The sequence below is a fragment of the Nicotiana tabacum genome, chromosome 18 (assembly GCF_000715075.1).
Source record: "Nicotiana tabacum cultivar K326 chromosome 18, ASM71507v2, whole genome shotgun sequence".
NCBI lineage: Eukaryota > Viridiplantae > Streptophyta > Magnoliopsida > Solanales > Solanaceae > Nicotiana > Nicotiana tabacum.
This window is the reverse complement of record NC_134097.1, coordinates 143,203,698-143,227,437: the sequence shown is the minus strand read 5'-3', so window position 1 is coordinate 143,227,437 and position 23,740 is coordinate 143,203,698.

The following is a 23,740-nucleotide window of genomic DNA, read 5'->3' as shown; positions in this document are numbered from 1 at the left end:
GTATATCCGACATAAGTTCACTACGGAAAGTTCAAAGGGAAACCTACTTATCCAGATGCAATTAATTCTTGTTTGCAAATCACACAAGTTTTTCATGCATACTTCCATGATATAGCCATTCCCCATTCATGTGGGGGTTTGTTGAGTTTTTGTTTAAGATGAAATAGTCTTAAAATTAGAGTGAATGGGAAATGGGATTTGGATTCGGATTTGGTCAAATGATCGATCGATTGATTAATTTTTTGGACCAAATTTATTTGTTAATAGTGAATATTAACGTGATATAATCCGTGTTTGTAACGGATATTTTTCAATCCGTGTATTGTGTTGCAACACTAAGCAACAATGCAGCCTAGTGCACCTCCCACAATGGTGCAAGTGTTCCTCCCACCAAGCAAGTGTATATACCACCATGTAAGTGCTTTCTCCATGATCTAGTGCTTGTTGCACCATGGAAGGGGCAGATTTCTCTCAAATAACTGCTATAAATAGAGCATAAGTTGGAGAGAAAGAAGAACACATCGGAAAAAACACTTGAAACACTCTGTATACACTTAATATACACTCTGTATACACTGGATATACACTCTGCATATACTGGATATACACTCTGTATACACTGCGTATACACTGGAAAAACGAATTGCAATTTGATATTCTCTTCAGTAAGAATTCAACATTGGCTATACTTTGCATTCCTTCCTCTCAGAATTTCCATTCGACTTCTGAGTTGTCCTCCTTATTCTGCATTGTTTTTAACTACAAACAAAGCATCCATAAGTGTGATTTGTTGCCGAACTTTGTGTTCGTTGAAACACTGGGGTTTGAAGTACCGCTAAACCAGTGTGTAATTCGTTCTATCCTGGGAGGAAATAATCTATAACCTTGGGTACTAGGAGGGGATTAAATTCCTTAAGGAAACACTGTGAATTCAGTGGGCTCGAATTAATTTCTGTTTTTTATTTATATTTACGTTTATAAGCTAACGTTCTAATTTCCAGAATCATTATTTACAAGTACAGAGGAACAACAAGTAGTTCATGGTAATATTTAGACATTAGTTATATTGTGTTAAAATCATATAGTAGTGAAGAATTTTATTTTTTTACAAAGTTTAAAGTGTTTTAGAATCTTAACATAATGTTTACATCCTTAGTTATTGATTTGGGAAGAAAATTAGAGTATTCCAAAATATTCACACCAATGGTTATGAACTGCGCTAAAAGCGTAGTAGTGAAGAAGTTTTGGATTGTACCTCAATCTCTTCATGGTATTTTGGCACCCCAATCTTTGGTTGTCCACACTTATACAGTAAGATTAGGATGTAAACAATTTTAGAAGAATAAGTAAACGGCATAAATGGTAAAGATTAACTTTGAAAGGATTACAAACAGCGGAGGAAAATATATTTTGTTTCCTAGACTTCATTGCATTTGGTGAGGAAAACTGTGGCGAGGGAAAAATCTAGAGGTTAGCAGTGAACAAACCGGATTTTCCTTTCCCCTAAGAAAATAAATAAATAGAACAAAGAAGTTAGAGAGAGGCGGTTGTGTATGTGAAGCGGTAAGGTTGTAGCGTGAGGAGTCTTTTGTTGTTGAGCGGTTAATCTTTATGTTTTAAAGCGGTGAATTTTCTGTCGTTAAAAGTGAAAAAACGTAGAGGCAGAAAAATGTATTCCCTGCCCGATGAGAGAGAGTGCCACGTAACCCGTCGAAGGCCTTCTATTATATATTTATATAGATATAGATTTAAAAGGTTGAACTTTAACGTTTTGAAATATTTTTATACGATATCTATTGTAACATATCACTCGCCATTATGCTTATCACCGATCAAAGCTTGTTGTAGAAGGTTACATGTAACTAACTTTTAAGTGATTTAATAGTTTGAAAATATTATACAATATTTAAGAACAAATTTCAAAGTTCTTAATACATATAAACATCTATGAATCGAGATTAATTAAATAAAGATGTTTAAAAGAAATTTTGTATTGTACAATTTGACTATATTAATAAATTTTAATAGTTGAGACGAACACTTAATGTCTTTATTTACCTTCACTAACTTCAAATCCTAGACCTAATTTATGTAAGATCTTCAACTAAAACGAGATTCTCTAAAATAATATGTCCAAAGTAAAATAACTAGGCTTATCCTTGAGTCATCCAACACAAAGAAATTGTCTCCAAAATTGTTGCCTCAAGTAAAATATTTTTCTAAAGAGAGTTTTCCACTCCTGTTACATCATAGGAAAACGCCCTTAGATGAAGCATTAAGCTCATATTTTTCCTAGTTGGCATCTACTCTTTTACCACCAAGGGATATTGTAGGATGAATGGAATCGCTTCATCCTTAACCAGAGGTCTCGAGAGGTCTCGAGTTTTAGTCATGAAGAAGTTCCTGGTTGGAAGCGCTTTCCCATTTAATGGCCCTATAGCGATAGTACAGGATATCGAATGTTATACCCAAAAAAGTCATCTTTGAAGAGATTCTCAGCATCCAAGCATCAGTGACAGCTTAGATATCCTCCCTGGAAAACTAGACAGAAGTCCTGTGAATCAAGTCTTCACTTTGAAAACTGCCCCACCCCCGATTATTTTGAAGAACATCTCATCCTCAGTTAGCATAACCTGAATTATATTGTACAAGAATTTTAAGATATGTATAGAAATCATAGGATACAAATTGGAACGATACGTCAAATGATACAATCAGTAATACATTACAGTATTTGCATATCGTAAGATACTGGCAACTGTGTTTCCAGCTTGATCAAACAAACACAAACATAAACAAATTATGAACTCAAGAAGTTTGTGTACATATAAACACCTAATTACAATGCCATCATGTTATAGCTAATTCTGTTCAGAAGGCGAAAAGAAGAAACATGGCAGGAATTTTATAAGGATACAGATTGAAAAATGCATATAACTCACAGATGAAGCAACAGGTATCAGTCCATAGAATCTAATAATCTATGCAACTGAGGAAATCTATCACAAATTGACTATATAAGATACAGTCAATTAAAATTTGAAATGAATTCCGAAGTTGGAATTTGAAAACTAGACACTAGAATTGCTTGGATATACAAGAGAAAATGCGCCATTGTTTCGGTGAGAGGTGGTCTGCCTCTACCTTAATCATTTTCTATGTTTGTTTCCCCAAAAATGTTTTCCTGTGAAGAAGTTAGGATAGGATCCTTGTGGGGGAAAAAGCATCAAGACAAGTAGAGAAACTCTTCCTTTCTCCTTGTAATTCTACTGAATCCAAGGATGTGGTTTTTTATGGTTGTTTAGTTGGTATATTGTTCTTTACAATAATTTGAAAAAAGAACCTTCCCACACTCATTTGAATGATAATCAGGATTTCAATGTTAATCGAAATGAAATAAATCCAGGTAAAATGAAGCCAGCAGTAAGGTGAAGCATTGATATCAAGACATGCCAAATATCGGATAGCAACTTGGATCATGAAGCTTTAAGATGGATATGAAATTAGGAAAATTCAATTAAGAAAATATTAATTTTTTTATAAACATTTATTTATATAGCTCTGATTCCTAACCAATAACCTTTCATAATTTAGAGCTCTTTATGAGGAAAGGACTACACAAATGAAGGGAGTAGATTTTAACACATCAGTATTCGTTGCCGTCCATTTGACGGTTCAAGGTAAAATGAAGCGTGTAGTAGTTTAGACACATAAAGAAGAAGAAAGCTAAAGCATACATATCAATGTTGGGATAAAATAAATAATCTCGCCCAGGAATAATATCCACAACAAATAATAATAACACAAGAGAGTAACAATGACACCAAATATTTTAGCGGGATAAAATACAATATCCGAGTGTAGCAATATTACCACTATAATATTACAACTCGGTAGTGTCAAGAGACTACTACAACTTTGAAAGAAATAACACTCTTTATATAAAACACTTCACTACAATATTACTACCACTCACTAGTTATCTCACAGACAACAATCTGTGGATTACTCTCTCTAACTTCTATTGTTTCTCTCTTATTTTGGTGTGTCTTAACTGAGAGGGAATCATCTTTATTTATAGGTGTAAGCACGTGATTTTTGCTTCACAGAAATTACTCCAAAAGAAAAGAAAATAAAAAATATACGCATAAGTGTTTTTTGTCATTGGGTGATTGTTTATTAAATGTTAGTTTGGGGGTGTGTAAATTTATTTTTTATTTTTATTTAGGAGCTTTTGTTTAAATTAAAGTAGAAAAAACAAGGGAAAATGAGGATACTCGGATTGGGCCCAGAAATTAAAACAACAGGCCCAAACTAGCTGCATGTATCCAGTCCAAACCAGGCCTGCCCAGGCACGACCCCAAAACGACACCGCATAGGGCGTTCGATCTGAGCCATCCGTCCAGGCCAATCCAACGGCCCAGGACCCCTTTCAGCAACCCGTTTCCAAACCCGACCCAGTAACCGGTTCAACCCAACCCCTCACTTAAACCAAACGACCCCGTTTCTATACCAAACGACCACGTCCCGTCCTTCACCAGTGGATCCAAGCCGTTGAGATCATCTGATCTAACGGCCCAGATCTAATCCCCTACTCCGTATATAATCTCTCCATCACACCCCACGCCCCCAAACCAAACCCCACCTTTCACCCCACTATTCATCATCGTCCCCAGAACCCCCTCCTCTCAAACCCTAGCAACCCTAGGATTCCCCCGCCGAAAGCCCGACAACCACGGTTCCGACGACCACCAAAATAACACCCCCGATGCACCCAACCATCCTGAACACGAATCCATTAACCGTTCACCTCGAATCACCCCGTAGCTTCTCGAATCTTCAATCGAAGATTCGAGCAAAAACCAGATCTACACCCACTGACCCCAAACTCATACCAAAGCATCTCCTGACCTCCCTCACCCCCCTGAATGGCTTTGTTTTCGTTCAAATCTAACCAAAGAGGCTCGAACCCCTAACTCGAACCTCAAGAACCCTAGAACTCAGATCTATGGGGGTCTGTCCGAATCAGTAACAGGATCAGGGTATAATAGACTTTTACCGAAGTGTTCTCAGTTGAGAACACCTCGATTAAAGTCCATTAGACCCCAAAATGACCTGGTCCGAGTTCGAGCTTGAGTCAGTCTTAATTTCATATCCCTGAGGTAATTTTCCCTTTTCCTTTGTCCTCCTGTGAATTCTATCTGTCTTTCGTGCCTGCTTTGGTTTGTTTTTGATTTTTCTGCCCATGTGTGTGAATTTTGAGTTAATGTTTAGTTTGTTTTGTGGTTTTGATGATTGTTTGCTGTATATTATAGTTTGTGTAGTCGTTTAAATAAGTGTCATCAACTGAATTCACTTGAAAGATTAGAAAATCAGGAGTTGAATTTCAGTGTGATTACTATGCCTGTTTCTTTTATTTTATGGTGATACTTGTATCAATATGACCAACTCGTACCCTTTAATTGGCACCCCTGTTTGATTGAATTAGAATCATTGGCTGAATTTAGGCTGAAAATTGGTTGTTAGCTATGGAAAGCTAACAGATCCACCTGAAGTCAGCATTGAGTTTAAGTTAAGTAATTAGTAGTCAGTGATTAGTTGAATTCAGAGAGGCTTATATACTGGCCATTAGGAGTTAGGGTAATACAGTAATATGTAAAGGTTAAGGGTAGTTTTGGCATTTAACATAGCTTGGTCAGGCATTAACTTAAGAACATGTCAAGTGGTAATTAAAATACTATTAGCCTAATGACAATGGGGAACAAAACATAAGAGTATGGGAATTAAATGAATACTTTAAACCTATAACTCTTGATTAGAGTAATAAGACAAGCATGGGGGGCTGATAAGTTTACTTCAAGAAAGATGCCTTTAGGCATGGGGAGTTAAGGGGTATGGGCAGACTACAACTTGCAGGGATCCGGGCAGCTTGACTGACCTGGATTAGCTTATAAATAAGCTGTTTCCGAACATAAAAAAGGCTGGACATTTTTTAGTCTTCAGAGAGAAAAAAAAAGGGCTGGTCTTTCAATCTTAGGAAGGCAGTCTAATTTTCAGAGTAAGATAGAGTTAGGATTGTGCTGGTTTTGCATCATAGCAACCAGAGGATACCATTTCTTGCATCTGTTCCTCTCACTGCTTTGCCTGCATTTGTTTGGTATCATTGGTTGCAACTGGATTTTCTTACCTAGGTTATAAAGATCTGTGGCTGGGATTTTTGTTGCTGTTGGACTGACTGTGCTTCTGTTTGCTGCTGTTGCTGTGTTTGTTGCATACTGCTCGGCTGATCATTCTCCTTCTTCTTTTGCTTTTCTATACCAGGTACACGACTAATACTGTCAATGTAACTTGAAAGTTGAGCATGAATACAAAAGAGAAGAGTTGAAGATGTTTACTTTCATACATAGCTTGTATATTGAATATCATGTGATGTATAATAGTTTACATTTTTTGCTTGGATACTGGAGGTAGCCCTCATACATAGTAAATGTCAATGTATGGTAACTTGATATCCTATTGTGTATGTAGGCTGATAGATAAAAGATTTGACAGTATAGTAGGCTATATCTTAGAAATTAGCTATGTTTGTGATTAGCATGTCCTTTAATGCATGCCAAGCATAAAAACTATCCATTACTAGTTAAGTTCCTTCCCTTTTGATAAACTGCCTCGTTATAACTGGCAAACCACACCTTTAGAACAAAGAACACAAGTTTACGATCTCAACCTCATGAAGGTCGAGCCCAAGTCGAAACAAACTAAGCAGGCCTTCATCGAAAAACAGTGGCCCAGGCCTGGCCAATCCTGCATGAGCGGGGTTTGGGCCCAATATACTCGATCAGTTGCCCACGTGCATGGCCATGTTTCTGATTTTGTGAAAGCATTCGGAATCCCGCTATAAATAACCTGCAAGCATGTAATTAAGTAGGGTCATTGTTGCTTTCGATTAGTAGAGACAAATGCGACAAGAAACATAGCTACTATAGGATATCCTTTTAAAATAAAGACGAGATAAGCCTCGACAAATAAAAATGCACAAGTTGCGGGGCCCTCGTTAAATGTATATATCAAAGCACTCAGTTTCCAGGGTGGGCCGTTTAGCAAATCTCACGGCCTTCCCAGAATAATAACACGATAGTCCTTTTAGGCACGTATTTGATAATGATATCTCCTTAAACTCTGGTGCACATTCATGTGACCCAAATCCAAATCTCAACAAAATCGAAATTTGTCTCCAATCACGGGCACATTGATTGTGACGTGGTTTGAGACGCGTTTCCATGACGTTGCTAATTCTTTTTTAAATAATGGATGAGACGAGCCTCGACGAACAAAAATGCACAAGCTGCGGGGCCCTCTAAATGTATATATGTTAAAATACTTAGAATTCGGGACAGGCCGTTTAGCGAATTTTACGGCCCTCCCCAAAATAACAATACGCTAGTTGCTTTAGGCACGCCTTTAATAATTTATTTTCCTTAACTCGGGTGCACATTTATGTGACCTAAATCCAAATCTCAACCGAGTCGAGATATGTCAAACAACCACGGGTGCATTGATGTAACGTGGTTCGAGATATGTTTTCATGACGTTGCAATTCTCGTAAAATATAATAATGAAAGCAGTAAAAAGTTAAAATTTGCACATCAGTTCATATTTGTATAAAATCAGATTAATCAAGCCGAATATAACAGTTGAGCGACCGTGCTAGAACCACGGAACTCGGGAATGCCTAACACCTTCTCCCGGGTTAACAGAATTCCTTATCCGGATTTCTGGTACGCAGACTGTAATATGGAGTCATTCTTTTCCTCGATTCGGGATTAAAATTGGTGACTTGGGACACCCTAAATCTCCCAAGTGGCGACTCTGAAATAAATAAGCAAATCTCGTTTCGATTGTCCTTTAATTGGAAAAACTCCCTTGTACCCTCTCGGGTATGTAAAAAGGAGGTGTGATAGCTCTGGCGACTCTGCTGGGGAATCTAATGACCCAGAACCACTGGTTCAGGGTTAGAAATTCGAGCTCAGATGAATTGTTATATTTGGTTTTATCTGATTTTGTTACATGATACATGCCTAATGTGCTAAATGATGCTTTTACCGCTTTGATATTATTTGAACTGTATATAAATTGTGCCGAAACCCTTCTCTTCTTACCTTCGGGGAGAAGCTCGCTGGTCGAGACTCCCTATTTTGTTAGTGTCATACCCCAAGTAGAAAGAGGCTCGGATAAGTTACAAAGTCGGACGACCCCGCGGGTCCCCGGTACGTAGCCCCCTCCTCAACTTGAGTTGTCCGCTCGTGTAAGCCAGGTCTAGAACAAAGCCCAGTTTGAAGCTTAGTAAAACATAACTTCATGCCGGATCCCTAGTAGGAAAGCGCTTATTTGCATCACGTTGCATTTGACTTAGGGGGCTCAACGCATGGGTTGGGCCCATCTAGGAATAGCAACCCGGAACAAAAAAGACCATCATGTGGCATTTTGTCTGTTATCGCATTAATTTGCTTCGAATCTGCATGTTGACCGGCGGATGGTAACGGGAATTTTGAAAAAAATAAATGAAAGAAATGATAAAAAAATGAATTTCTCACTTAAAAGGCAGTGTCCAAATATTTTTGAGGAAAACCCGTGATTTAGATAAATTTCTTACCCGAACTACGTCGATTTGATTCCACCGGATGTGGGATACGTAGGCAACCCTTATCGGGTCCAACTCCTCGATTTTGTTTTACCAATAATTATATATATATATATACCCATATGTATATATATATATATATACCCATGTATGTATATACATATATTATTTCTTTCAAAAAAAATGTTTGGAGTCAAAATAAAAATCTTTTCTTTCTTGTCTAAAATCACCTTAATAAATGTGCAGAATGAGCACAAGTAGGAGTTCATCTGAGGCCATTATAAACAAAGTTCCTCTGGGCTTACACATGTGGTGGAACGACTTGGGAGGATTAGGGCAAGATACGGTCAAAATATACTTGGGAAATTTGGTTGGATTGCTGGACATCGATCCGCGAGGGGACGTAATCAGAGCTTTGATTTCGTTTTGGGACTCGGCACACAATGTATTTCACTTCTCAGACTTTGAGCTCACCCCAACGCTGGAGGAGTTGGCAGGGTACGTTGGACGTCCTAATGTCCCTATGAAAGAACAGTATCTCATTGCACCAAGGACCGTAACTATACACAAATTCCTGGACATCGTAAAGATCCGCAGAACGGTACATAACCTAGAATTATCAAAAGGGTTTTGTAGTTTGGCATTTCTGTACGATAGGTACGGTCATTTATGAGGGTTCAACAATCCTGAGAGTAATATTTGCAGTGGGGAAAGCCGGTTGAAATGGGAGAGGCATAGATGTATTGCTTTCATGATAGCCTTTCTGGGTTTTCTAGTGTTCCCTAGAAAGGATGGGAAAATTAACATACAAATCGCTGGGGTCGTCAACACCTTGCTCAAACAAGAAAACAGCACTCTGGCACCACTGATAATAGCGGAAATTTTCCGCGCACTCACTATCTGCAAGACCGGAGGAAGCTTCTTTGAGGGATGCAATGTACTACTGCAAATGTGGATGATAGATCATCTATGTCATCGCCCTCAAATTCTGAAATATGGGTCGTCACAAAAGACTTGTATAGAAGAGTTCCCCACTAGGATCGATGGGATCAGCTTGCCAGAAGGGGTCGCCGAATGGGTCACGCTACTGCGCTCTGTTTCAGCAAACCAGATAGAGTGGGCATTCGAGTGGCTACCCCTAGATGAGGTCATACACATGTCAGCCACTGAATCTTATTTGTTGTTGATGGGTCTCTAAAGTATCCAGCCCTACGCTCCATGCAGAGTGTTGAGACAGTTGGGATGATACCAAATAATCCTAAAGGAAGAAGATCTCAGTAGCCAGGTGATCGAAATCGGACCTGTTGGGCACTTCCCTGAAGCGTTCGTTCGGAGGATCTGGAATGAATGTCAAACCCTGAAGTTAGATACTTGTGTACGAGATCGGGCCAAGGGCAAAGTGTCGCCGAAATACCTCCCGTGGTACAGAAGAGAGCTTGAACATCAGAGACCAACCAAGAGAGCTCACATCCAAGGCTTTGAGGAATCCTCACAGGCAGAGTGGGGCTGGTTAAAAAGGGAAGAAGGCTACCGGGCTGAAATCGGGAAGCTAAAGCAACAAGTTGAGAGGCTTATATTTGAGAACAACGTGCAAGTCGCCTCGGAGTAGGGCGAAAAGAACAAGCTAGCCCAAGAGAACCAGACACTAAAGTCCCACCTACGCCAAGCCAGCAAAAGTAACATTGACCGACAGAAACGTCACTCCGACGAAAGATTGATAGCAAGTTTGAGAAATCAGGTCATCCAAAGCCAAGAAGAATTAGAACAATCAGAAGCTTGCGTAGCAAGGATGAAGGTCAGATGGGCAAAAGGTACAATGGCCCGGAGGCAGCGTCTGCAACAGGTCATAAAGGATTATGAAATGAGCATCGGGATATTAAGGAAAACGAACTCCACTCTTCATGATCGGATCATCAAACAAGCACGAGATGCCCAGGCCGACAGAAGACATTGTTACGATGCAATGGCCTGCATGGAAAGACAAATGGAGATGTTCCAGGATCGACTCGCCGACAATGCTCAGGCACTGGGATTGAAGAACCGACGAATCAGGAAATTGTTCGTTGAAAGGGACAACATTCGAGGAAGGATCGACGAAATTGGGCATTACATCTACATGAAATGCCTAGCATGTGAGCAAATACCTCGGAAGACCCTCCTTGTTTCCATCATGGGTTGCGTCCACCGGATTATGAACGAGTTGAAAAGCTTGTAGAGAGACCTCACACCAAGGGCCGCGGAAAGGCCGAATGATGCCTCGCGGGCCCCTAAGTTGGAAAATTAATCTTTGGTTGAGTCCTGTTTATTTGGCTTTGTTGCTTTCCCATATGTTGTTTTCTTTTCTTTTAGTCAAATCAGGTTAAGAACTGTGGAGTCTGTACTATTGTTGTTCCTTGTTTGAAGTAATTTGTAATAGCAAAATTTTGAGAATGAATTTAATGATTCCAAAAGAATTTTGTGTTTCTTTACATTATGGCAGAACTACGCCCGGTCTGATTCGCGCGGGGACGTGATACGTAGGCAATCCACATAAGATTCGACCGCCTTTAATAAAGAAAGAAAAAACGCCTATCCTCAAGGTGCTTTAAAAGAAAGAAAATACAAAAAAATAAAAAAATAAAGTACAAGGTTTCCAAAGTGCTTTAAAAAGGACAAATGAGCAAGCCGGGATGACGCATGTTGTTTGAAGCATAGCATGTTAGAAACGGTTGACTGCCTAGGAGCATTGCATCCTCAATGTGTTGTTATCAAATCTGTTAATCTCTAACACTAACAAAGTTTGTTGTTGTCTGAATCCAAACAGTTAGTTGTTAAAGAATTCTGGCAACACACCCTTACCAAACCAGATCCAAAGGACCGGTAACAACAAGCATGACTACCTCCGAGAATAGCACCGAGGAAGAAAGGCCGATGAGCCAGTTGTTAAAAGAGGCGATGAAAAAGATAGAAAGGATGGGACTAGAGATGAATGCAATGCAGCTAGCTCTAGCCAAAGCACAAAAAAGCCCTGAGCCACTGGGGCACCTGCCAGAATACCCCAACTCTGGCCCTTCAACGAGCCACCCAAATCACCGTTATCATCAGGAGAGAAGCCCCCATGATTCCCAAGCTCCACCACCCCATCAACCTCTTCCAACACCAAATGTGCCCATTTTTGTGGGACCCACATCAGCCACCCTGCAAAGAACGACCAGCGAGCCATTATTTCAGGCTCACGATACGCAATACTATCCCACTGAGCCCACATTCCATGCCCCCGAACCACATGCCTACAATCCGCACTTGGAGGTACCGGCAAAAATTGAAAAGCCGGTTAAAGTCCCAGAACAAGATGAGGTATTGAGGAAGTTCAAAAGCCTGGAGCAGTCCTTCAGGAACCTGCACGGATTGGGCAACCAGGTCAGCGTGGCCTACAAGGATTTATGCCCTTTCCCGGATGTCCAGCTCCCGGCTGGCTTCAAGATGCCTAAGTTTGATTTATATGAAGGGCACGGTGATCCCATGGCGCATTTGCGGGGATTCTGTAGCAAAATGAGAGGGGCAGGCGGCAAAGATGAGCTGCTGATAGCTTATTTCGGCCAAAGTCTGAGCGGATCTGCGCTAGAATGGTATACCAGGCAGGATTCCAGCAGATGGTACACTTGGGATGACCTGGCGCAGGCTTTCGCAGGTCATTTCCAATACAATCTCGAGATAGTCCCTGACCGTCTCACATTATTGAGGACCGGGAAGAAGCCCGGGGAAAGTTTTCGCGAGTACGGGTTCCGCTGGAGAGAGCAAGCGGCCAGAGTTGATCCTCCCATGAGATAGGGAGAGATGGTGGACTACTTCTTGCAAACATTGGATCCAACCTACTTTGGTTACTTGGTGACGACGGTTGGAAAATCCTTCAACGAGGTAGTGAAGATAGGGGTCATGATAGAGGAGGGTCTGAGGTCTGACAAAATCCTGAATTACTCGGCACTCAAGGCCACGACCCAGGCTATTCAGGGCGGCACGGGAGGTGCGCTGGGAAGAAGGAAGAAAGAAGAAATTGCCACGATTGATGCAAGCAGTTGGTCCAGGTCTGGCAAACCCCACTACAACCAACCCAGACCTCACAGGCTAAACTACCCATACAACCCACCACAGCACTGCTATCCGCCTCGAGAACCACATTGCTCCGTACACCAGGCCCAGACATACACTCAGCCTTTGGTTCGCCCGCAATGGCGCGCGCCGGCTCCCCGAGACACATATGCATCGCCACAAAACACCTATCCTCCACCAAGGGCATATAGAAACCCTCCAGGGGCAGGCTTTCGGGGAAATCCAGCTGCTAGGAATGACAGGCTGCGGAAACATAGAACTTTCACAGAGTTGGGAGAAACCTACACCGCTTTGTTCCACAAATTGAGGCAATTGGGTTTGGTTAGTCCTGTCGAGACTCGAGAACCAAATCCCCCACCCCAAAATTTGGACCGATCAATAAGCTGCGAGTACTGCTCAGGGATGCTAGGATATGATACCGAAAAGTGTTGGAAGTTGAGGCATGCCATACAGGATCTTATTGATGCCAATAAGATCGAGGTCCAGACACCGGAGGCGCCTAACATCAACCAGAACCCATTGCCAGCACACCACGAGGCTCACATGATCGAGTTGGTGTATGAGGGAGGAGAGTTGAGGAATCCCTCACAGACAGTAATGATGATCCAGGCCGCTCCGAAAGAGGGATCGACCAGTGGAAGACCAGGGGTACAGTCGCAGGGAGAAGGCGTCAAGCCAGTAGTGATATTGGGAAAGAGCCCGTCCGCCATAACAAGCAAACCCGAGCCAAACAAGTTGGTAATATCAGGGACTCCACCCACACCTGCAGTTGTGTTGAAAGGGGTATACAGGGAACTGGTCACCATAAAGCCTGTAGTCCAGCTGCCTATGATTGATAGCAAGGCCGTGACTTGAAAATACGAGAAGGCAGTGGTGATGTACAAAGGAAAACAAGTGGAGGAGGTTAGTTGTGAAGCGCAAGGGCTGACTCGATCAGGACGTTGTTTTGCTCCGGTGGAGCTGAGAAGACCCAACCCAGCTGCAACCAAGAAGCCTGTGTCCGAAGAAGAGGCTGAGGAATTCTTGAGGAAGATGAAAGTGCAGGACTACTCTGTGGTCGAACAGCTAAGGAAAACACCGGCCCAGATCTCGCTGCTATCATTACTAATCCATTCTGAGGAACATCGTCGGGCCCTAATGAAGATATTGAACGAAGCTCATGTGCCCAACGAGATTTCTGTAAACCACCTGGAAACCATTGCCAACAAGATTTTCGAGGTGAACAGGGTAACATTCTCAGATGATAATCTGCCGGTGGAAGGTACGGAGTATAATAAAGCTCTCTACCTAACTGTCAAATGTGAAAACTCGGTAGTTACTCGGGTATTGGTGGATAACGGTTCAAGTGCCAACATTTGTCCATTATCCACCCTGAACCAGTTAAAGATCGACCACGGAAGAATCCACAAGAATAGCATCTGCGTCCGAGGATTTGACGGAAATGGAACAGCCACTGTGGGGGATATTGTACTTGAATTGACCATCGGTCCAGTCCTGTTTACCATGGAGTTCCAGGTGTTAGACACCACAGTATCTTATAACCTTCTGTTAGGACGACCGTGGATTCATGCAGCCAAAGCAGTGCCCTCCACCCCACATCAGATGGTCAAGTTCGAGTGGGATAGGCAGGAGGTCGTACTACACGGCGAGGACACGGCGTGCACCATGGGTGGCGCCATTGCGCCCTTCATAGAGACCGATGGTGACAAAGGCCCTTGGGTCTACCAGAGTTTCGATACAGTGTCGGCAAACAAAATTTCTGAAGGAGAAATCATCCCGCACCCTAGGGTAGCTGCCGCAATAGTCATGATGGCCTCGGAAATGCTGGGTAATGGATTTGTGCCGGGAAAAGGCCTGGGAGATGAGCTTCAGGGGATTGTCCAACCTGTCTCCCTGCCTAAAAATTTGGAAACTTTCGGGTTGGGGTTCAAACCAACCGCAGCAGATGTAAAGCAAGCACGGAAAATGAAGAAGAAAGTCTGGTATCTTCCCAAACCCGTACCACGTCTCTCGAGATCTTTTGTCAGAGCAAGTGCTAAGGGGTCACCGGTCCCAAAGATTCTCGGACCATTGATCGGGATGGACGGGGACCTAAATCAGAGTTTCGAGAGGCTATTCGCTGATGTCAGTATGGTAGAAGCTGGAGAAGGTTCCAGCAGAGCAGAGATACAGTTTGTGGGGCCTGAGGCCAAAACCAACAATTGGACGGTTACTCCTCTTCCTGGCCGGGGGGAGCCTTGGTAGTAGGCTTTGATTTATGCTTTTTCTTGTTCGGATTATTCCAGGGTGTAATCCAAATTTTACTTTTGTTTGTAAAAGTGTGAACCCTTTTATCCCGCAAGTTTAATAAAGTTCTCTTCTTTTGTCTCATTTTAATTTTGTTTTGTTCTTTTTCTTTCTGAATAGTCCTCTTTTTACTGGTTCTAATGACATGGCATGCACAGCGGATCTTTGACCTAGTCTAATAAATCAATCTGAGTCCGACTTAATGATACAAGAGGTCGTTTGTGATGATGAATCTGAGTATGACGAAGATAAGGCCTTCGAAGAGATAAACCGAGAACTGTGCCAATTTGAAGAGAAACCCAAGCCTAACCTAAATGACACTGAGGCTGTGAATCTCGGAGACGCTGATAACGTCCGAGAAACCAAAATCAGCATCCACATTGAGCCGAATGTTAGGGAAGAATTGATCAAAACCCTCGTGGAATTCAAAGACGTTTTTGCATGGTCATATGATGATATGTCGGGATTAAGCACCAATTTAGTGGTTCACAAATTGCCCACTGACCCGGCATACCCTCCGGTCAAGCAAAAGCTAAGGAAATTTAAAACAGAAATGAGTGTAAAGATCAAAGAAGAGGTGATTAAGCAGCTGCAGGCGAAGGTCATTCGGGTCACTCGATATCCCGAGTGGTTGGCCAATGTGGTACCAGTTCCAAAGAAGGATGGGAAAATCAAGGTGTGCGTCGACTACCGCAACCTCAACAAAGCAAGTCCCAAGGACAATTTTCCATTGCCCAACATCCATATCCTGATCGATAATTGCGCTGGGCGCGAGATCGGATCCTTTGTGGATTGCTATGCGGGTTATCATCAGATCCTAATGGAAGAGGAAGATGCAGAAAAGACAGCTTTTATTACGCCCTGGGGAACTTACTGCTATCGGGTAATGCCGTTTGGATTGAAGAATGTCGGGGCAACGTACATGCGAGCAATGACTACTGTGTTTCACGACATGATACACAAAGAAATCGAGGTGTACGTAGATGATGTGATCATAAAGTCTTGGCGCCAGGAAGACCATGTAGCAGACCTAAGGAGATTTTTCCAAAGACTCCGAAGGTATGATATCAAGCTCAACCCGGCCAAATGCGCGTTCGGGGTTCCATCAGGAAAGCTGTTAGGATTCATCGTCAGTCGACGGGGTATTGAGTTAGACCCATCCAAGATCGAATCCATCCAAGATTTGCCACCGCCAAAGAACAAAACAGAGGTAATGAGTCTGTTGGGTAGACTCAATTACATCAGCAGGTTCATCGCTCAACTCACAACGACTTGTGAGCCCATATTTCGGCTGTTGAAAAAGGATGTTGCGGTAAGTTGGACGGCAGAGTGTCAAGAGGCTTTCGACCAAATCAAAGGGTATCTGTCTAATCCACCCGTGTTGGTTCCGCCTAAGCCAGGGAAACCCTTAATTCTTTATTTAACGGTCCTGGAAAATTCATTTGGTTGTGTACTGGGGCAACATGATGACACAGGAAGGAAGGAGCAGGCCATTTATTATCTTAGCAAGAAATTCACAGTATATGAGGTCAAGTACACTCAACTCGAGAAAACATGATGCGCCCTAACTTGGGTAGCTCAGAAGTTGAAGCACTACCTATCCTCGTATACTACTTATCTCATATCCCGTTTGGACCCATTGAAGTATATCTTTCAGAAACCTATGCCCACAGGGAGGTTGGCAAAATGGTAAATTCTGCTCACAGAGTTTGATATCGTCTATGTGACGAGGACAGCCATGAAAGCCCAAGCGCTGGCCGACCACTTGGAAGAGAATCCCGTTGATGAAAAATACGAGCCTTTGAGAACGTATTTTCCCGACGAAGAAGTGATGCATACAAGTGAGCTGGAGTTACCCGAGGAACTGGGTTGGAAGCTTTTCTTCGATGGAGCCGCGAACGCGAAAGGGGTTGGAATAGGAGCAGTACTCATTTCTGAAACAGGACGCCACTATCCTGTTACAGCTCAACTACGCTTCTATTGCACCAATAATATGACCGAGTATGAAGCTTGCATTTTGGGTCTGCGATTAGCTGCGGACATGGATGTCCAAGACGTTTTGGTCTTGGGAGACTCGGACCTCTTGGTACATCAGATTCAGGGTGAATGGGAAACACGGGATTTGAAACTCATACCATATCGACAATGCTTGCATGATCTGAGCAAGCGATTTCGATCGGTGAAAGTCAAACATATCCCGAGAGTTCATAATGAGGTTGCGGATGCATTAGCCACCTTAGCATCAATGTTGCACCACCCTGACAAAATGTATGTTGACCCTCTGCACATCCAGGTTCGTGATCAGCACGCTTATTGCAACGCAGTGGAAGAGGAAGCAGATGGCGAGCCCTGGTTTCATGATATCAAGGAGTACCTCAAAATGGGGATATATCCGGAACAGGCCACTGGAGACCAAAAAGAGCCCTTCGGCGTTTGTCGAAAGGTTTCTTCCTCAGCGGAGGAGTTTTGTACAGAAGAACCCCGGACTTGGGATTGTTGAGATGTATAGATGTCGGTCAGGCCACGACGGTTATGGCAGAGGTACATGCTGGAGTTTGTGGGCTGCATATGAGCGGATATGTACTATCAAGGAAAATCCTTCGAGCAGGGTATTATTGGCTCACCATGGAGCATGACTGTATCTCTTTCGTGAGGAAATGCCATCAGTGTCAGATACATGGAGATCTGATTCATTCTCCGCCAACAGAGTTACATACGATGTCAGCACCCTGGCCGTTTGTTGCATGGGGCATGGATGTCATTGGGCCTATCGAGCCGGCAGCATCCAACGGCCATAGGTTCATTCTGGTGACCATTGACTACTTCACCAAATGGGTCGAGGCTAAAACCTTCAAGTCGGTAACTAAAAAGTCAGTGGTAGATTTTGTTCACTCCCATATCATCTGCAGATTTGGGATCCCAAAAGTGATCATCACGGACAATGGTGCAAATCTTAACAGCAACCTGATGAGAGAGGTATGCCAGCAATTCAAGATTACACACCGTAATTCCACCCCATATCGCCTCAAGGCAAATGGAGCGGTCGAAGAAGCCAATAAGAACATCAAGAAGATACTGCGGAAGATGGTGGAAGGATCTAGACAATGGCACAAAAGATTACCCTTTGCTTTGTTGGGTTATCGCACTACCGTCAAGACCTCCATAGGTGCAACTCCTTATTTGTTGGTGTACGGAACTGAGGCCGTAATACCAGCAGAGGTCGAAATTCCGTCCCTCCGGTTTGTCGCTCAAGCCGAGATTGATGATGATGAATGGGTCAAAGCTCGACTGGAACAGTTGAGCTTGATAGACGAGAAAAGATTGGCAGCAGTGTGCCATGGTCAGCTGTATTAGAAGAGAATGGCAAAGGCATACAATAAGAAGGTACGCCCTAGGAAGTTTGAAGTAGGGCAGCAGGTATTGAAGCGGATCCTCCTGCATCAAGTCGAAGCAAAAGGCAAGTTCGCCCCGAATTGGCAAGGGCCTTATATCGTGACCAGAGTGTTGTCCAACGGTGCTTTGTGTTTAACGGATATCGAGGGAAGATGTGTCGACATGGCTATCAATTCTGATGCAGTCAAAAGATATTATGCGTAATTTCTTTGATTATGGTAGTTATTGGTTCGTTTGTTTGTATTTGTTACTTATTGGATAATGAAATGACGGAGGCAATTCTTTCTTCTATCCAAACACTTTTACCCTTGTTTCCCCCTTTTGAGCCTTAAGTTATTCTTTCATACCCCTCTTTTGGAATCACTAATGGAAAAGATATGAAAAAAAGAGAGAAAGAAAAGAAGAAGAATTTAAAAGAAAATGAAAAAAAGAGAGAAGATAAAAATCACAAGAAAAAAACAAACAAAACTGTTGGGAACTACGTTTGACCTGATTCCTCAAAGAGGATACGTAGGCGCCTCACGGCTCGGTCATAGTGTGCACAGTGTACATAGTGTGCATAGCAGGCACAGTGTGCGTAACACACATAGCTCAACATAGTGTAAAAATAAAAATCCCCCAAGCGAGAAAACTGGGGCAGAGGATATGTCTTAAAGTTTCAACAAAGGTTTGATTCCAAGAGTTGTAGTGGCTCACCCGTCAAAGTTATTTCAGATTCTTGACAGCCTTTCTTTTTACCCCACACCAAAACCAACATCGATGTCCAAAAAATACCTCCCGATCAACCTCCAAGAGGTGCCAAGTCAGGCAAATAAAGCCAAGAATAATACACTGATCCCCAGCAAAGAAGAGGATCATAAAACTGGAAATGAATTGATAGTCAAAAGGAATCTCCAGAAGAGAGGGTCATATCGACAACACTCCAATTCCCTGGTGAAGAAATAAAATGAGAGAGTCTTATCGGTGAAAACCTTCGCAGGCACCATAAGGCGACGCAAGATGAGAAATATAAAACGAGAGAGTCTTATCGGTGAAAACCTTCACAGGCACCATAAGGCGTCGGGAGCCGAGAGAAAAGAGAGAGCCTCATTAGTGAAAACCCCCCGAAGGGCACTATGAGGCGACAAGACAGATTGACAAGAGGGTCCACGTTCGCAAAGAAATGGACACTCATTTATCCCCAGCAAGTAAGACCATCAGGCAGGATGATTGATACAAATAGACTGGGTCGGGAATCTAGGGTGCACGTCATGATCGTAAGGACCAGTCATGTCATACAGATAAGTTCTTCTCTTTTCCTTTTTTCCACCAAGTATTGGTTCAGAAAGATTTTTCTCCTTTTCTATCTTTTTCATTTTTTCTTTCTAAAAATTCGTTTTGAAAAGGGTTTTTCAAAGTTTACTACCAGAGGCCGAGGGAGTACAAAAGCAAAATATGAAGGGGATAGGCCAAAGGCCGAGGCAATAAGACAAAAGGCGTCGGTTGCAAAACCAAAGGACGAATTGTGCAGAAAGTTAAGGGTGACGTAAAGAGAGCGGAAAAAGACGGGTGAAGGACTTGTGGACCAAATTCTGAGAAGGTTTCCCCACAGAATGTCGATAAATCACGGACCCAAGTCCGAAATGGTCAAACGCCACAAAAAAGGGAAATTAATCCGATGCGAGATAACCCTAACAATCCTAAAGGTTATCCCCAGGCGATGCAATTTTATGCCTTGCAGATTTGGGAGGAAGTAAACTCCCAAAGGGAGTGGCTTCGGGATGGAAGCAGACTCCCACAGTTTGATTCTGTAAAGAGAAAAGCAGAAAAGGGGGAAAACCATCCCCATCAGACAGGTCACCCCCAGCAAGCAACTTTGTCCCCCAACCAGTGGTGGGGGCACAGAGCAAGAAAAGAAAACCGGAAAATTAACACTAGGATTAAAACTAACAAAGTCCTTTTGTCTGCTGCAAGAAAATAAAGGTTGATGATGGCAGAAGGACGCGATGCCAGAAAGGTCACCAAAATCGGGGTAGAAAATTTTCTGCCGTTGTCAAAAATTTTCTCGGAGGAACGAGGAAACAAATTCAAATACATTTCTGTCAATACATTCATGTTCTAGGTCGTCCACCAGTATAATGCGGGAATACTTTCTGTTCTAGGTCGCCCACCAGTATAATGCGGGAATACTTTCTGTCTTTACATTTCTGTTCTAGGTCGCCCACCAGTATAATGCGGGAATACTTTCTGTTCTAGGTCGCCCACCAGTATAATGCGGGAATACTTTCTGTTCTAGGTCGCCCACCAGTATAATGCAGGAATACTTTCTGTTCTAGGTCGCCCACCAGTATAATGTGGGAATACATTCTGTTCTAGGTCGCCCACCAGTATAATGCGGGAATACTTTCTGTTCTAGGTCGCCCACCAGTATAATGCGGGAATACATTCTGTTCTAGGTCGCCCACCAGTATAATGCGGGAATACTTTCTGTTCTAGGTCGCCCACCAGTATAATGCGGGAATACTTTCTGTTCTAGGTCGCCCACCAGTATAATGCGGGAATACTTTCTGTCTTTACATTTCTGTTCTAGGTCGCCCACCAGTATAATGCGGGAATACTTTCTGTTCTAGGTCGCCCACCAGTATAATGCGGGAATACTTTCTGTCTTTACATTTCTGTTCTAGGTCGCCCACCAGTATAATGCGGGAATACTTTCTGTTCTAGGTCGCCCACCAGTATAATGCGGGAATACATTCTGTTCTAGGTCGCCCACCAGTATAATGCGGGAATACATTCATGTTCTAGGTCGCCCACCAGTATAATGCGGGAATACATTTCTGTTCTAGGTCGCCCACCAGTATAATGCGGGAATACATTTCTGTTCTAGGTCGCCCACCAGTATAATGCGGGAATACATTTCTGTTCTAGGTCGCCCACCAGTATAATGCGGGAATACATTCATGTTCTAGGTCGCCCACCAGTATAATGCGGGAATACATTTCTGTTCTAGGTCGCCCACTAGTATAATGCGGGAATACTTTCTGTTCTAGGTCGCCCACCAGTATAATGCGGGAATACTTTATGTCTTTACATTTCTGTTCTAGATCGCCCACCAGTATAATGCGGGAATACATTCTGTTCTAGGTCGCCCATCAGTATAATGCGGGAATACTTTCTGTTCTAGGTCGCCCACCAGTATAATGCGGGAATACGTTCTGTTCTAGGTCGCCCACCAGTATAATGCGGGAATACTTTCTGTTCTAGGTCGCCCACCAGTATAATGCGGGAATACTTTCTGTTCTAGGTCGCCCACCAGTATAATGCGGGAATACTTTCTGTTCTAGGTCGCCCACCAGTATAATGCGGGAATACTTTCTGTTCTAGGTCGCCCACCAGTATAATGCGGGAATACTTTCTGTTCTAGGTCGCCCACCAGTATAATGCGGGAATACTTTCTGTTCTAGGTCGCCCACCAGTATAATGCGGGAATACATTCTGTTCTAGGTCGCCCACCAGTATAATGCGGGAATACTCTCTATTCTAGGTCGCCCACCAGTATAATGCGGGAATACTTTCTGTTCTAGGTCGCCTACCAGTATAATGCGGGAATACTTTCTGTTCTAGGTCGCCCACCAGTATAATGCGGGAATACTTTCTGTTCTAGGTCGCCCACCAGTATAATGCGGGAATACATTCTGTTCTAGGTCGTCCACCAGTATAATGCGGGAATACTCTCTGTTCTAGGTCGCCCACCAGTATAATGCGGGAATACTTTCTGTTCTAGGTCGCCCACCAGTATAATGCGGGAATACTTTCTGTTCTAGGTCGCCCACCAGTATAATGCGGGAATACTTTCTGTCTTTACATTTCTGTTCTAGGTCGCCCACCAGTATAATGCGGGAATACTTTCTTGTCTTTACATTTCTATTCTAGGTCGCCCACCAGTATAATGCGGGAATACTTTCTGTTCTAGGTCGCCCACCAGTATAATGCGGGAATACTTTCTGTTCTAGTTCGCCCACCAGTATAATGCGGGAATACATTCTGTTCTAGGTCGTCCACTAGTATAATGCGGGAATACATTCTGTTCTAGGTCGCTCATCAGTATAATGCGGGAATACTTTCTATTCTAGGTCGCCCACCAGTATAATGCGGGAATACATTCTGTTCTAGGTCGCCCACCAGTATAATGCAGGAATACTCTCTGTTCTAGGTCGCCCACCAGTATAATGCGGGAATACATTCTGTTCTAGGTCTTCCACCAGTATAATGCGGGAATACTTTCTGTTCTAGGTCGCCCACTAGTATAATGCGGGAATACTTTCTGTTCTAGGTCGCCCACCAGTATAATGCGGGAATACTTTCTGGGAATACATTTCTGTTCTAGGTCGCCCACCAGTATAATGCGGGAATACATTCTGTTCTAGGTCGCCCACCAGTATAATGCGGGAATACTTTCTGTTCTAGGTCGCCCACCAGTATAATGCGGGAATACTTTCTGTTCTAGGTCGCCCACCAGTATAATGCGGGAATACTTTCTGTTCTAGGTCGCCCACCAGTATAATGCGGGAATACTTTCTGTTCTAGGTCGCCCACCAGTATAATGCGGGAATACATTCTGTTCTAGGTCGCCCACCAGTATAATGCGGGAATACATTCTGTTCTAGGTCGCCCACCAGTATAATGCGGGAATACTTTCTGTTCTAGGTCGCCCACCAGTATAATGCGGGAATACATTCTGTTCTAGGTCGCCCACCAGTATAATGCGGGAATACTCTCTGTTCTAGGTCGCCCACCAGTATAATGCAGGAATACATTCTGTTCTAGGTCGTCCACCAGTATAATGCGGGAATACTTTCTGTTCTAGGTAGCCCATTAGTATAATGCGGGAATACTTTTTGTTCTAGGTCGCCCACCAGTATAATGCGGGAATACTTTATGTCTTTACATTTCTGTTCTAGGTTGCCCACCAGTATAATGCGGGAATACATTCTGTTCTAGGTTGATTTACAACAGCCTTCACTTTTGGAAAATAATCCGAGATGCATTCGGATTCTTTCATTTTTAAAACTTCAAAATCAGCCCTTAGAGTTTGAAGTTTTACCTTTTCACCTTGTCAACTCCTTGAAGAGAATTTTGTAAAATCTCCCAAGCTTCCTTTGAGGTGGTAGCATCTGCCACCTTCTCAAACATGGTATCATCCAAACATTGGTGGATGAGCGTGATGGCTTGTTGATCCTTTTTCCTTGTCTTTGCAAAGTCCTCTTTTTCATTTTGAGGCAGAGCTTCCTCATTATCGAGTTTTGCATACCCTCTGTCTACATTTCCCACACATCATGGGAGCCAAGAATG